The 17,023-nt window shown below is 32.1% G+C and overlaps 1 protein-coding gene across 1 annotated transcript in view; it reads right to left on the reverse strand.

Moving 5' to 3' along the window:
* The window catches only part of LOC123522923 (insulin gene enhancer protein ISL-1-like), an 83,012-nt gene extending 68,091 nt beyond the window's left edge, over positions 1–14,921 (reverse strand). The window contains exon 1 of the mRNA XM_045300453.2: positions 12,292–14,921. The gene's annotated coding sequence lies outside the window, so the exon portion shown is untranslated. The remainder of the gene's footprint in view (positions 1–12,291) is intronic.
* Between the last annotated feature and the right edge of the window lie 2,102 nt (positions 14,922–17,023).

Below are 17,023 nucleotides of genomic sequence, written 5' to 3' on the forward strand. Positions count from 1 at the left end.
TTAGATTTACTGATACTGTTCCAACCTTTCATTTAAGTACAGTGCGAAACACACGCTGCTATATGTAGCACTACAGATTTTGTAGAAATGTTGAATAATATTTTTCTTGGGATTCTTACCTGTTTTCTAATTTCTATTTGTTGTTGATACATTAAGTTTTCCATCGTCATTGTTTGAAAGTGTGTATATAGTATATTCTTTGGAATCTTAAGAGTTTGAAATGTGTATAGATTGAAATTGACATAGAAACCCAACTGCCGACCGGGTGTACATGAGAATTATATGTAAGATATGGATTTTAATGGTTGCCACCATAATAAAATACTATATGAAATCTATAAGAAAACCATTCGTGGAGCCCGGTTTGACAGAGGCTGTTGTTAAATGGTAGTTAGATATATTTCAATTTTCACCCTCTCTAGCTCTCTAACGCACTAAATGGGCTCCACGATCCAAAATAACCACTTATAATATCAAAAACAGAACCAAAGTATACCTTGAATGGTAACAAGCAGTGCGTTACAATATGTTTTGTATTGTATGTTAAGTTACTATTCCTGATTGAAGCTGAATCAATTTCTCGGAGAGTAATTTTGTAAAGAATAGCATCTGCCCGATGGTTTGGTCAAGGTTTTACTCGTCTTACTACACATTTTGTATACAAAATGTGGATATTTTACTCTGTTGTTTGTTTATCTTACACATCATCTATCGAATCATATCTTAATATCATAAAGATAACAAAAACAGTACAAAGAAAACTTTTGTACATGTTAAGGCTGAAATGCGAAAATTGTAATAAAAAGTGAGATTGATCACAGACCTCACAGAAAATGTGAAGAATATGTGCGACTTCAAAAAAAGCAGGATCGTATTCTTTAAACTTTTGAAACATGTGATTTGTAAATAATATAACTAAACAGTGCATACATCTATTTATGAGAAATACACCTATTTACGAGAATTATCGATCTTTGTTTTCTCTTCCTAATTCAGATTAATAACAGGCTTATTTGAATTTTTACACCGAAGTGCAACCACACACATAACAAGGCCTTCCCAGAATTCTGTCCTAGATTTTCGATCTTAGAGATAATTTAACACTTGGCTTTAGCTTGAAAACTGATATATTGCGGTTTTAAAGCACACAAAAGTAAAGAAAAGCATCTCTTATAGTTAGGTGCTTTATCATAGGGTGAATTTAAGAGACAAAATGCATTAGTAGCCATGGCAACGGATTTTATACCGTTGCGATGAGAGCCAAATATTGATTTCTCCCTAAAAGCAACAAATGTCAGAAAATATATAATCCGTAAAAAGGCTTTGTAGACAGAAATTCTACAAGATCCTAATTGGAAATCAGTAGTCAGAAGGCTTAAGGGAGGAGTGGCTTTTCGAATTATCCTAGAAACAAAAACAAAACCCTTTATCAGTGAACACTTTTACGCTATCTAAGAAACCCCTTTGCCCTTTGGCTTACTTCAGAGGGATGCATAGAATATTTTGCCAGATAAAGGCTGAAGACATTCCCATGCAGAAAAGTTACTAGTAAGTTATTTAACACAACAGTGGAAGATTTACTTTACTAAATATTGCTTTATTAACAATTGATAACAGCTGATGCAATCGCTAATATACTTGTAGTTTTCTGTTTCAGAAAACAATGCTGTTCACATATTAACTGTGGCTAAAAAGCATGCGTTCGAAGTTTCTTAATATAAAATGTACTTTCTGTTTTAGGTTTAAAGCCGTTCTTGTAATGGCGGGTAGTTAACCTGGATTCTGTACTGCGAATTTGTCCACATGAATCAGAGATGGGGAACGAATACTTTCAGACTTAATGTCTTTTATCAAATCGCAACGGAGAACAAACTCCTCGCCCGGTGATCAAACTTGCGACCCTGTGATCCTTAGATCTGTACTTTCCATATGGAGCTAAGCAGGCGGGGCATTTTCTTGGGAAATAGAGTCATTTGCAAAGGGGCTAGAGATGTTGGAATTTATTTGTAGCGGTCCTGCTTCGATTCCCGATTGTTACTGTATTCCGACTATCAATGATTTCTGATGTGGGTTATGGTAAAAACAGTATCGGTCTATACAGGCTACAAGTTGTTCGTCATTGCGTTTGTTGTTAGGGAGGTTCTCAAGAACAGACTCAACCAAACCTGCTACTTTTTCGCTTGATAACATTTTATGCTTCCAAATGATGTTGTTGTGAAACAGATTTACATAAGAGCTTTTGTTGTAGCATATAAATTCACCAAATACATGTAGCAAAAATAACTTCTAAAATTGTAGGATGGCGGATTAACTTCCTCTTAATGGATGTCTTTGCTCTGTAGAGCAATTATCCTCAGCTCTTTGATTGACACTTTGTTAGCAATTTTATTTCCAAAGTTTTATGGACACTTTTTATTACATGTTTTCATTGGATTATTGAAAAAATCATGTTTTGAATTATAGCTGATAACATTTATCATTGTTAGCTCGGAAAAACTTGCGTTATAGATGATCGGGAATGCTTATCAAAGACTTATTTATAAAAGGACATTGTTAATAGAATTTCCGACAAGAACATTAGAAGTATAGGCACCATCATGTTAAAATACAATGTAATGCAAAATTTTCATGGAACTACATATCATTTTCAAATGCAAACATTTTGTCGTTTAAATGCTGTTCGCGACTTTACTTTGAACGACCAAAAATGTAAAATATAATGACAAAGTTGTTATCTGATTATTTTACAAGTAAAGTTGAAATACCTTTCAAAGCAAAAATACCAGATTATATATTCATCATTTTTCATCCGGTATATACCTTGTGACTTACACTTAAATTCTATAGATCATGCTCATAATAATAATTTAAGGTATCCCACAAAAATGTCCAACAACAACAACAAAGTAGGTAGTCACAGTGGTAAAATGAGCATTCTGAAAGATATCTATTGTTACAACATTGAACTCCATTCAGGAATCGCAAATGTTCTGTATGCATTTCTTCAATACAATTAGGGAAATAATTAGAAAAAAAATGTTTTAGACAGATTGATGGTTCTTGCACAATGCGCTCTTACTTTCAAACATTGCATTCTTTTATTACATTAACATTCATTTCATTTTCTTCAATAGTTTAAACGTTATAGTCCGCAAAAACAAGTACAAAAAGGGAAATAATTAAAAACATATTTTAGATGTTATTATGTTGTTTTTTTTGCGCTGTGCGCTTCCGTTCATTACCAGATTTTCGTCCATACAAAAGAAAATTGTCAAGAAAAACAAGAAATATCTTTAAAAATGATGGTCGGCGAATTGTAATAAGGAAAGAAGTTTATGAATTTTTCATCTAACATTCATCTTTCATCTAACATTTTGCAAAACTAAACACCGCACTTTAACAATTGAAATGGTTCTCTTTAAATTTTTCGCAAAGGTTTCGTAGGGTTGCAATTTTGTTTCGTTTATCCTTAGACGAATAATTACAGCAGTAGTTTGATGAAGATTCATGAAGCGGTTCATGAGAAGAGGTCATTAAACGTGTTTATATTTTTAGCTAAATTGGTCTCTATCCCCATTTGTAATAAAATATCAGGAGACCTTACGATATTGTTATCGAGTTTGATAAAAATCCATTACATTTTAGTGGTTAATGCGAAGAAAGGCATATCTACTTTTAGCTATAGTGGTCCCTAATAGGGCCCAAGTTCCTATATAAATAAATTTGGAAGAGGACCTTATAATGATGCTCCAGACCAAGTATGACAAAGATCCACTAAGCTGTTCATGAGACGCTGTATAAAGGCATTTCTAGTTTTAGCTCTAGCAGCCCCTAAAAGGGGTCAAATGTCCCAGCTGAACAAAGTTGGCTGCGGGCCTAATAAAGATGCTACAAATCAAGTTTGATTAGAATACATGAGAAAAAATCAATTAAAGGATTTTTTTATTTATTATTTTTATTTATTTCTAAAATAGGCCAACGGATCCCGCTTTAACAAATGCATATTCGCTATTCATGAATCTTTGGACAATGACGTCACACCTATAAAAAAAGTGAAGGTCAAGCAAAACATATAATTGTAACTATTTCAATATTTCTGTTTCATAAGCAAAGTTTGACCGTAGTCATATCACATAGATGCACCTTCGTTTCAGTGTAATGAGATTCAGTCATTATATAGCATATATATAATAAAACAGATTTCAACTGAGTTCAATATTTGCATACCATACTAAAGAAAAATATTCATATAATAAATCAGTTAAATAATTTATAACAAATATATCAAAGCAAACAAGTACTCATTTTAATATGCAATCTGAGTAAGTCACAAAAGCAAGAAACCTTTTCATATACAGACGACAATTGTAACAAGGAAAATCTTTTAAAAAGCACTTCTCTACATAAAAGACTCTTATCACACCCTTATTCATGTGATACGCAGACCGTATTCAGCTCTTTCTTTAATTTGATATATGTTGGTATTTGGACAGGTTTTTATCATATTTATTAAACTTACTTATCATTTTGAGATATATCAATATTCTTGCTAAATATACTGAGCCAAAGTTAGCTTTAAAACTGTGAACAGCGTCGTTTAGGATAAACGCTTTGTCTACATTTCACTCAGCGTAGCACAATCAACAGAGTGAAAGAAATTGACACTCTCGTCCAATCAGGCAGAGTGTTGCATAAATCTTCCATTTTGATAAATTATCTATAATGCGTTATCAAGCAGTTTGATTTGCAAACTGAAGTCACGTGGCATAGGTAACGAAAACGAATTTAGACGGCGTCGCCGAAAAAGAGTTAATTAAAACGTTTTCAAGATAGAAGTGTACTTCCTACACTCTGTTCTCCCTCTCATTATTACTTTTTAGCATGAGACGTTAAATTTCAAGTCAATAGAGTCGATAAATATTTTTTCGTTTGACACGATTCGGCTTTCGGGGCTAGAGGGCGTAGACGGTAACTTGCATTTCAACTACCGTCCATGAACAGGCTCAATCAAACCGAGCCTGCATCATTTTCGTTTATGTCGTGTTGGGCGACCTGTGGTTTTCCACTTTTTTTTATTTTCGTATGTACTAGTAAAACGTTTGTGTACATTTAGCCTTTGCAACACGTATTTAAACGTTTGGAGAAACAGGTTGGGATCCAGTGTCCGGACAAAACTCGGAACCAAGTTTTGCATTCATTTTTTTCATAGAAATCATTTGAAAACAACAATGAAAATTACAACTCAGAATTCAGATCAATTTACAAGAACAACAAGAAAAATATCATTGCTAGTTGTAACATAAAATAGTCGTTTCCTACAGACCAGTTAGGTTCAGTAAAACTGTAATGGTCTTCATGCAGTACACAAGTGGCTATACATATATTTTGAGTATGATTGTAGCCATCATAATGAAATTAAAAGGGTAAGAACTATGTTTTCACTTCTCTAATCATTAATCTTGCCAACAATGCATTTTACAGCTAACCCAATATTCAAAAGCACCATTGAAAGCCAGCTCGCTGTAAATTAAAATTCATGTGATGATTGTGACAGACACAATATTTATTGAAAAACTATTCAAGGCAGCATTTATTGAAATTGATAGAGTGAAATGTCACAAGCGTAGAAGAAATTTACAAATTGATTCTTTTTACTCACTTAGGTCCTCAAAAAGTCAAAAATAAATCATGCACAGGCTGTCTCCATACCCCAGTGCGACGGAAATTGTTTTGAAAACACAGGTGAGATATCATTATTACATGTTAGGGAATAATTATTTGTATAAAGATATATACGCCTAGACATGATAATAGAACTATTACAATAACCTTTAACCTGCTGGTCGCAAGTTATTCTGCCATTGCGACCAGTGCAGACCAAGATCAGCCTGCACGGATGTGCAGGCCGATCTTAGTCTGCACTGTTCGGTATTCAGTTAGTAAATTTTCAGTGAACAGCCCTTTGAATAATAAGTGGTACCGCCCAAATTGAATAATGTACTAGTCCATTTGAGAAAAATAGCAGGGTAAAGGTTAGTAATCATGAATTAAGCGGTTATTTTGCAGGGATAACACATGATCTTTCGCAATTTAACATCTATATACATTGTAATCCATAGGGTCTACGGGCAAGGTATCCAGAGTGACGAGTGACATTACAGATCAGTGTTATAAGTCGAAAGACATGCATGCGTTTACGCTATTCTACCATTTAACGTATAAACGCTAAATTAACTGATTATTTGCAAAATGTTCATTTCCTCACGTAATTGTTTTAGTAATCCGTTACAGGGCTGAAATATGCGAGATATTAGCACGTGGTCCTCTTGTTAACATATTTCCATCCTTTCTTTGAAAATGGTAATATCAGAAGTTTTGACCTAGACTGTTTGTCAAGAAAGTGATCCTGTTTTGGAACTGGTTTCAAAATAATGTGTTCACACACAACAACAGTATACTGAATTTTGTTCTAACAATATATCAGTCAATGGGATGTGACAAACTGACAACAAAATATGGTAGTCTACGAGTTCGTTTTAAAAGTTTAAGACTACACGAAATTATTGCTAACCTTATGTAAGTATTACCCCTATCCCTAGTTTAATTTTGATGTCTTCTTACAGGAAATTGCTGTACATGAATATACATTATTTTACTATTTGTAATATGTATATATCTATGCAGTCAGTGTAACTAATACACTTTTTGTTTGATATTTTATACATTAGTAAGTACACTATACACTGTCATAAATTTCTGTATATCGAGCAAATATAAGGGTTCCCGGAAGCAGATCATGCTTTTAATATATCCTTCCCAATGAGTATATTTATAAATGCTTGTGAAGCATTTTCTATTTCCCTTGTAAATCAAAGTCATCAGGGCCTCAGATCCCCAGAAGCCTATTTTGTGCCATTAATATCAATCTATTTATAAACGGACAGTATTTTCTGTAACAGTGGACCACCTTAGGTTCCCATGACTTAGCAAAAGAACAAGGTATAAATAACTGAATTTCAATTTTCTAAAATTATAGCTGTCTTTGAAATAATATTGAAATATATGTCCTGATACTTTTCATTCTTATAGTAAATAGTGCACGGATGGGCAAATGGGATCTTCCTCCACGATCAAGGCTGGAAACTCGCCATATGACCTAAATTGGGTTGGTGCGACGACAACCAAACAGAAACTTATCAGAGATTTATCAGAGATTTATCCACAAAAAAAAAACTATTTGAAAATCAAAAGAAAGTAAGCATTTAATTTGCTTTGTTGACTATATCTTCCATATTTTTGTTGTTTATACGTTGTGTTATTGTTTCTTTACTAGAATATAAAGTCATATTAAGATGAAACATCGTTAATTTTATGTACGTAGGTATGTATTAATAAAAGGAAGAGAGGTTGCATTGAATTGAAATGGACCTGGCAAGGCGGTAATAACTCGTGGGCGATTTTCTTCTTCGGGGCCATTATCGCTGACAGGCACCGCTCTCCCACGTATTTAACAAAGTACATATCAATTTGCAGCCTTTATAGGTTTAGAGAGTTGACTTTTTATCTATTTGTTTTCATTCAACTGTATAACAATCAAAGGTCGTTACAATTGTACTTTGTTGCTTATAGTATAGCCCTGAATTGAAAATACATGACGTTATAGTATAGCCCTGAATTAAAAATACATGACGTTAAGCTTCAGGTAATTAAACTAACACTTAACTGGTTTTATTATCATTCTTTGCGACAGTGTTTCGGCCCAGGGCCTTTATCATGCCAAATGCACAAGTCTTGGATTACATACTTAACAATTATTCTGGCTAAGAAATATCTAAGGTAGGTTACGTTATATGGAATCTCGGAAGTGACGTTAACGACAAGCGTCCAACAAAAAAAGGGTTACGACGGACATGGAAAATCGCGTTGCTTATAGAAAAATATTGACTTAAAATTAAAAGGTGATGATAGTTTTGGTTATAATCTTTAACAGAACGATTAAAGATTCAGAAGGGTAGAAGGTTCCTACCCATGTACCTGTCAACCGACATCAAGACTTATATGCATCTGAATTTGTTTACATTAAATTTCATCTGTTGATAATCTGTTACATTATTTTATATTATATATTTTTTTAAAGTTTCCATGGAATCGTTATTAGAACATTGTGATGCTATGCAGTTTGCATTTTCTATAATACTCCTCATACTGTATAGCAAGATGATTTGTTAGATTATGTAAGGGTTTTCTTTTGCTGAGTGCTTCACGAAAACCATGAAGAATATGAATCAAAGTAACAGTATTACAATTTGCCAAGTTGGAAAAAGAAGCCATGATTTATTTTCTATGTTGGATTTCTAACAATAACAGAAAGAAACCTTAAAACTAGCTCTTGGAATATGACAGAAACCTTTCATATGCGAGAAAAAAATGTTGACAAAATCACAGAAGTCCATATAAGCTATATCTCCTTTGTTTGCTGGTAAGTATTGTACAGGATTATGAATTAAGGGGTCGCAAGTTTGATACGTTCAGTGTTTTCAGGCACTATTTGACAGAAGATATTGATTTATTTTTGGATGTTTTAAGTTACCCCTTGTAAAAAAGAACATTTGAGAGGCGAACTGGTTACTGTTAAAGAACTGAAATACGATTGAAAAACATCAGTTTATCCATAAAATAAACTGTATTCTAAAACTCTGCTTTTTTTTACGAAAAAAGGTGCATTATTTTACAAAAAGCATCTTCTTATGAAAATAAACATATTTTGCTTCCTGGGAAGTTGTTTTCTCCAAATTTTGGATTTTTTGAAGTGGATTGAAAAATCTCCTCTTTTGATCATTTTACCAAACTCATATGTAAGAAGAAAAGAAATCCTGCAAAATAACAATTAAATGCTAATCACTAGAACCTTCCATTTGGAATGACAGCAGATCCTAAGCGAAAAGAAATTGGCAGCAGTCATAAATCTATCCCCAGTGACTATTACTGAACAATAAAACAGAATAACAAAACAATTCTAGTTTAAATGGACTCTGTTTACCATTCCTTCGGTGTATCTTTCAGTGTTTTACAGAGTATCATTTTATCGTTACATATATAAATCAGTCAGGCTTACATTACATTAACATTCAAAAAAATATATTGAGAAAATATTTTCGATCAAGTGAAAATGTGCGTCCATGCTGTTACATTTTGTACGTGAGAAACAGTTGTTCTAAGTAGTCTGGCGTTTTGTTCATATCAGACAAATATGTTCAGAGACATTTTCATTTTGTGTTTTTTTTTGTGTTGCCTTGAAAAGGTTTCAGTAAACGTTTTGTCAAGAACAGTTACATCTTTTTTGAAGAATTTGTAAACAAAACGTGTTGTGATTTTAATACTTTAATATTTTTGTTTACAGAATAATGTTTATGAATGCTATTATTTCAGTGTATTTTTGGATAAGTTGTATTATGCAACAAATTCAGCATATGTACTAGCTGTATCAATATATGATTTATCGATTAATATTGAATATAACAGATTTAATGCTGACAGAAAATAATATGGGTAGTTTTTCCTAAAATTTAATTTTCACAAAAAATGAAAGAATTACAATTTGACCAACTGAATAAAAATACAGCCGATAAACAAATTTGTTTTGAAGTAAAGTATGCTATTATTTCATATATATGAGTTATAAGTCTTTTGATAATATATTTAGTCTAGCCTATGTAAGTATTTTTACATTTCACAAGCAATGATAACGGAAGTGAATGTTCGATTTAGTGCTTTTGAATTACTGGGGACATGGGGGACCTAATGAGGACATGGGGACCTACAGGGGATATGAGGGATCGGTGTTTCCTGCTATTGATAGCAAAATGAAGTACAGCAGAGAAAGCAGACAGGAACGTTAAGTTTGCTTGGGATTTGGAGCAGAGGAACAAAAAAGCTGTTATTGAAAATCGAGCGAAATTACAAAGGGTATATATGACCAGGAATTTTGAGACCTTTGAGCATAGGGATCTCATTCTAGGAGATATATGATGCGTGTTTGTAATAAATTAACATTACAGTATTACATACTGAAATATATTTATTTTTATCATGAAAGGAATAGAATCCTATGAAGTACATCAAGTATATATCGATATACATGTACAATAAATGAAGTTTGGGATAGCTATAATACATATATAGACAAGGCTTACATTTCGTGTCTAACTCGACAATGTAGTCAAGTGATTGGTTCAAAAGTTTTGGCATACAGTTTTGCGGACTAAATTATGATCACAATGGAGGACATGATTATTATCTTTGCAAATAATTATGTTTTTATTGCATTGATTCCTTTAGATGTGGTAAGAGATAAATCATTTAGAAATGATCAAATAGTCAACCTCAATTCCAACCGAGAAAGATATTTAGTAGGTAAAACCTGTTTGATCTTAAAGAAAAAATAATCTGCTATTTTGAATGTTTATCAGAAAACTGAGCGCGTAGATAACAGGAAAATAGGTCCTCGAATGTTGCTAAGAATGATTTTTTACACAATTTGCAGTTTTTTATCAATCAAGAGATTATGCCATTGGTTCAAATTCACTATCAGCGATAGTCTGTTTACTTACTTTGATATTTTCAAATCATGCACTCTCAATTAACTTCGAATCGGATCGGGTCTGCATCTGTCACATGCAAATATGGTTATATTATGCATCCTACTGTTTTGATGTTTCTGATATAGGAATTTAGGATCAATAAATCATGAAAAATATGCAAAATAATCTTTTTTTTTTTTTTTTTTTTTTTTTGCAAAAATAATATAATATTATGCTCTTAAGTGTTATCCTAATCTATTCGACATAGGAGTATGCGGAAAATTTTGAGAGAATTACCAAGCAGTAAAAATTTGAAATGGACCAGTGGCCAAAGATATCACTAAAGACAATCTTTCTTGTCCTTATAAATAATGTTTTTTTTTTGGAGGCGGTTGTCATCCCTTCCAGAGTTACAACTAAGTTATCAGAAATCAGATATTGCTTATTTCATTCATTATGACACCTGAATTCCTCCGCTACATAAATTAGTTCCTACCTATATTAGTTCCTACCATTTAAAATGCATTGATAGCGCGTCTGCATTCAGGTCAAGCTGACCATCTATTTCATGTACGATGTATCAATGATGAAGTAGTCCAGCCAACCGTTACATCACTGACTGCAGTATAGAAAAGTGGAAAGAAACTCAACAGGTCGCCCAATACTAGAAAAATAAAAATGTTGCAGACTCGGTTTGACTGAGTCTGTTCATGGACGGTAGTGGAAATGTATTCTATCGCCCATGCCCTCAATTTCCGGGTTGGTTACTTAAATGTAATTTATTTACTGATTTATATGAGGTCTCACAGAGTTCCAGTTAAATCTGAGGCATGAATCAGATCAGTCATTTATGATGTCCGTTTGGTTCAGCAAGTTTATTTGATATGGATTGACCAAACATGACACTTCTACATTGATATAAAATGTAGATATTACGATGTCAGCGGACTGTTTTAAAAAAATATTAAAAATGCTTTGAATGTTTAGCATTTTACCGATAAGTTTTCCTAAATGATTAGAAACATTGTGACTTGCTGATCTTTCAAGTATTTTTCAAATACTTTGGCGTTTATTTATCTATGTAATTTGACTATACAATATTTTTTTCATAAGTGTGCTATTAATAGCACAATAAATATAAATCAGTGAGACATGCATACACTTGTGGAAGACTGGATTTTTTTATTACTTGGGATGTTGTCTTTTGTCTGTTTTATTTTATTTTAATCATTTGATTTGTTTCTTTTCTTCAGAAAGAATGTGTTTAACAAAAGCGTATTTTGTACCACTATCATGGTATTTGTTAACAGACAAACTGTAAATGCAACCATTCTCTGCTTCGTCTGAACTGTCAAGAGCCGGCACACAGTCATTGGATTTAACAAAAAAAATCTGCTAAAGCACGCCTACGTAGTTCTTCTCAAGGCTTTTATTATCATAAATCAACGTTTCATTTTTGCAGTTTGAGATTTATACACCGACTTAGAATGTACAATGTTTTATACTTATGTACATTTTTAATTTCCCTGGACAATGCTGTTTATAATAAGACGCAACAGAAATGCAATGACATATATTAGCACTAGCAAATAATGCACAAACATATATATAACTGATGTCATTTTAAAAAGTGAAGCGATCGATTTCTTATTTGAAACTGATTGCTATTTATTATGTAGTATTTAAATACTATATTACAATACAATCTTACCTGATGTAATTCATCAATATTTGCCGATCGTCCATCTGCTCTTCTGCACACCATTTCCATGTGGTATATTTTGTATTTTTTACGTATTGGTAACATTTTATTGTTCAGTATACTGCATTCGCATTAGACAAGACTATGGACGCACTACTAGTATTTTATCCACGTTGTTGTTATCTGCTATTACCATACAATTTCCATATCCTGATTTGCACATTACCATAAATCCACACTAGAAGGACCTTCCGTATTCCACGATTTCATAATGTCACGTTGACGTTGCCGAGCCTGACGTTGTTTATATCATAACTTTGTTATTTCTGATGGAGACATAATGTCAAAACTAATAAGGACTGTTGTTTTGTTATTTTTGATTTTCAATCTTTTAAATGCGCTTCTGAATTGCTTAATTATCTAACAGGTGTCGTATTTATCCCAGCTCTCGAATGCTTTGTTAAGTTGTACAAAAGATAGATTGAAATTTAAATGATTCGGTTGATCCAAAAGATCCGATTTTGTTTGATTATGAAAAGAATATTCTTATTTTACAACAAAGTTCTCGGAATTAGTTTGTAATATATGTAAACATTTATCGTATTCCAAAACTGTTAACTCATTTGTTTAAACAGGATAAAGTGTATTTTCGTATAAGTATTTACATGAAGTATACTAAATATGAGTGCTTCCTCCATTTTCCACTTGTAAATCATGTATAAATAAACTTATTGATATCTAGACTTTTATGGATTCAGTGAGAATTTAACTCATTTTAGGAATGATCATAATGTGAAACTTACTGAAAATTGGTATTTGTTTCCGAACTTTATAAATACTATACTTTCATATATGAATCAACCGATGTTTGAATTATTTTCTGTATCTTTGTAGAAATAAGAAGAAAACAAAAGATTGAAGCTTATTACTTTTGAAAATAAATGAAAATTATCATAATTTAGCTTCATCAAATTTTTACAAAATATAAATGTATTATTAAAAACATATATTTACTGAAACAACGAAAAAGTTTGTACCTCAGGTTTTGAACGCATATATGACAAGGTTTGAACGTATATATGACACGTTTTAGGCATTGTATTTACCAAATATAAGTGGTAATGGACGGAATGATGGTATTATAATTAGCTAAAATTTAAGATATAATTTATTTCAGAAAAAAAAGCACGGGATGAATAAAACATTAAACATTGATAAACCTTTTGCATCTAAGTATTCTAATTTATTGGTCTTTTCTGTATTAAGATAAAGTACATGTCCTTTTTATTTAAGAATTAATATGTCCCAAACAGTCATTTATCATTAAATAAATCATTGTTTGGAGTTGAGATGTGAAGGAATTACATCACGAGTGCGCAGCCCGAGTGATATAATAATACACAATCTGGACGACAAGCAATGATTTTATCCAAGTGAGATATATTAATTCGAGTGTAGTACATTATCGAGGATCATTATGTGCATTTTGATGAAATGCGCAAAATATTTGACTGTTTTTTGTTTGTTTTCTTTTCCAGTGCGTCGCTATGATGTTTGACGTTATGACGTCATTATTTTGACGAACAAACAGTAAAATATTGTATAATAGCACAAAGTTTTAGGTCTTCTTTATTTAATTGGAAAACAAATCGGGTCATGTTAGAATTCTATATAGAAAAACTTGATCACTATCGAGGATCGGCTTGAGGAATATTTTTCAAAATATCTATTAGCGTAATTAACATTTTTGACATCTTGCAAACCCCATGAGAGCTTTGCATTTTAATAAAAACTGTCAAGACCTTCCTAAATTTCATTGATTTTTAATTTCCCATTAACAGGCGCATGTATAACCTAATAAGTTGCTCTTTCTGAAGTCAATATAAGGATAATTATTATTTACTCATATAAAATTTATGCCAGTGGCCGGTTAATACTTCAATGGGAAAGGTCAAAACTTGAAGAAAAATTATGAAAAAATTGTTTCAGTTTTCATGTAATAAAACACTTATTGAAAGACTTGTCAGTCAGTAGTCAAAACTATTTGTCTTTAGAGCTTCTGACAATAGTTTTGTCTCCTGACCAGTATTCCATTCAATAAATACACACTATTCAATCGGGAATGCTACATTAAACGAAACTCTGCAACAGTGTATGTTTCATGAATACATTAATAGTCAACGTAAAGCAATATATATAGACGAGGAAAAAACTCAAATATATCCTGAGGTGTTCCCTTTAGAATTATAGTTTATTGTTTGATGTCATTTAGTACAAACACTTTAGTCTGTCTTATTTATGCTATAATTATCATAACTCTACAGTTAAAAGTCAAGATAAAACTAAAACATATCTAATTATAAATATATCAAATTTCACACTGCCTCCTAAAATTGCTGGTACCAGCTTTGTCGTGGAGTTTTCATTCCCAGCATTAGAAAGAGTATGTCGGTTATATAGAAAGACATGTATTTTGATTTCCTTATAAAACATTCCACTAATCTGAGGTTGAAGAAACTTACGAAAACAGTCTTTTTTTTAAAATTAGAATATAATATACATTTATTTACGAGTTCAAAATGAGTTTATATGTTTCATTTGCTAGTATTTTACATACTCGTAATCGGACGACAACGTTTAGCTGAGTTACACTTAAATAACTTAAATAAAAAAAGGATAAAACTTTTACATCGGGGCTGCAAAATAACATTTGCCATTTTCTGTTTTTTAATATGTCTAGTGAAATTAAATTTTACAAATTTCCCAAGAAAATGATTTAAATATCACACAATGTTGTCTTTTCTTATCAGTTTTATCAAATACAGTTTCAAAATTAAAATTAAATTTTTGTCTATTAATTTTGATATTTTGTATTTGCGTCTTTGACTAACTAAGAAAGCCATCTATCAGATTTTGAGAGCACAAAATAAATAAGCTAGGTATAATAGTTGTATTTTAACACGTGTACATAAGTATAACATTTTTTAACCTATCGTATTTATAGTTGCGCGTCTTGTTCCTTGCTATCACACTAGTAGCAGTAAAAATAATGTATACAATTATGTAATATATATTAAAATCCAAGTGAAGGAATAATTGTATAATAAATCCACTTTTTTTTCAGAAAAAAGAAATCAAAAATAAATATTCCACAAAATATGCTTTGCAGTGTTTATGGAACCAACAACCAGAGCGCTTGGTTCCTAGGTTCGCAAACATTTAAAACAATTTTGTGTTTTTCATCTATATAAGAGAGAGGCATTTAGCATTTAACATGATTTTGCTGTTATGTCGGCCCAACATCATTCCTATTTTACGGAGAAAAAAGATCAAAAATCGATTTAACTCGATCATCTAAAAGGATTGATAATAGCGCGTTGAGTTAAAGTAATTGAAAATTGTAATTTTGCTTAATGCATAAATGGCGAATGGTTTTAGCCAAAGAAGGCGAATGCTGAATGTATACACTTCTAAAACGTGGAACACCATTATGGAAATTACACCAGCAGCCTTTTTACAGCGAGTGATCCGTCCATGAAAATGCGTTAAAATGATTTGCTCGGTTTCCCGGCATCCTTTGGGAACTATTTACAATCCACTTGAGTAGTGTATGTTTCAGCATAATAGCATTAGGTTCTAATGCATTTGAAAATCGAGAGTTTAACTTAATACAGCTTTATTCAGATGTAGGTCTATATTGATGTTGGATATAAAACGTACAAGCGCTGTTCCGATTATATTGACTTTAAATAAATGAATACATGTTTTCTTCGTCTACTTCTTCTTATTATTAATGAATTTTTACTTGTAAACCGTCGCCTCGATGCAAATAGTGGTTAACTGGCCCGGCAAGTTCTGATCTCATTGCTAAAGCTTTCCTGGCCCGACGAGCCCATTTTGATCGGGCTTGGCCAGGCCAGAAAAGGTTGTATTTTTCAACGACTGCAATTGCTCAATTGACAAAAGTAAATGAATCATGAGTGTGGGAGTATATCATTTTGACCTGGTTTATTTTCTCAGTCAGCAATCCGAAAATGGCTGTCATCTAAAATTTCGCGTTTGAGAGTGAGTCTGATATAACTGAAATGTTCGTTTATCATTATAATTTAATATCTGATTAATTCAAAATTGTACTGATTAGTGTTTTTGGCGGAGATCAAAATATTCGTACCAAACAAGGTTGATACCAGAAGCGTTCACTAGCAGCTTACAGTTCAAATAACTGCCATTTATCAGCGGAATGGACAGATGCATTTACTACGTGTTATTTAATTCATATAGAAGCAGCATATAACTAGCAACAGCCAGAACAATTTATATTAAATCAGGTCATATTGTTTGATAAAGACGGAGTTTATATTATAATGATAACAACCTTAAATTATAAATATATTATTCATACAGAAAAACATATATTTGATACTTTTCAACAGCACTTCATTTAATTAAATCTTTTCCCAGTGGAACAAGAATCATTGAAAATAGATGAATGTATGAATCGGATGGATGAGGAACCGGTGGCCGGAATAGCCGTTAATACTATCTCTTTCTTTGACGTGCATTTTTTAAAATGAAAACAAAACTGTGATGCAGTTATCCTCAGTCTAAGATCTAACGTTCTAATGTATATTTTTGTTGAGCTTAACATCACATTTACCAACAATTACAAGGAATATGGCGACTGTTAAGCTATTGATTGTGGAAGAAGGTCTTGCAATCATTTATTTCAGGACATACTTTT

This window comes from Mercenaria mercenaria, chromosome 8 (genome assembly GCF_021730395.1).
Source record: "Mercenaria mercenaria strain notata chromosome 8, MADL_Memer_1, whole genome shotgun sequence".
Classification (NCBI taxonomy): Eukaryota; Metazoa; Mollusca; class Bivalvia; order Venerida; family Veneridae; genus Mercenaria; species Mercenaria mercenaria.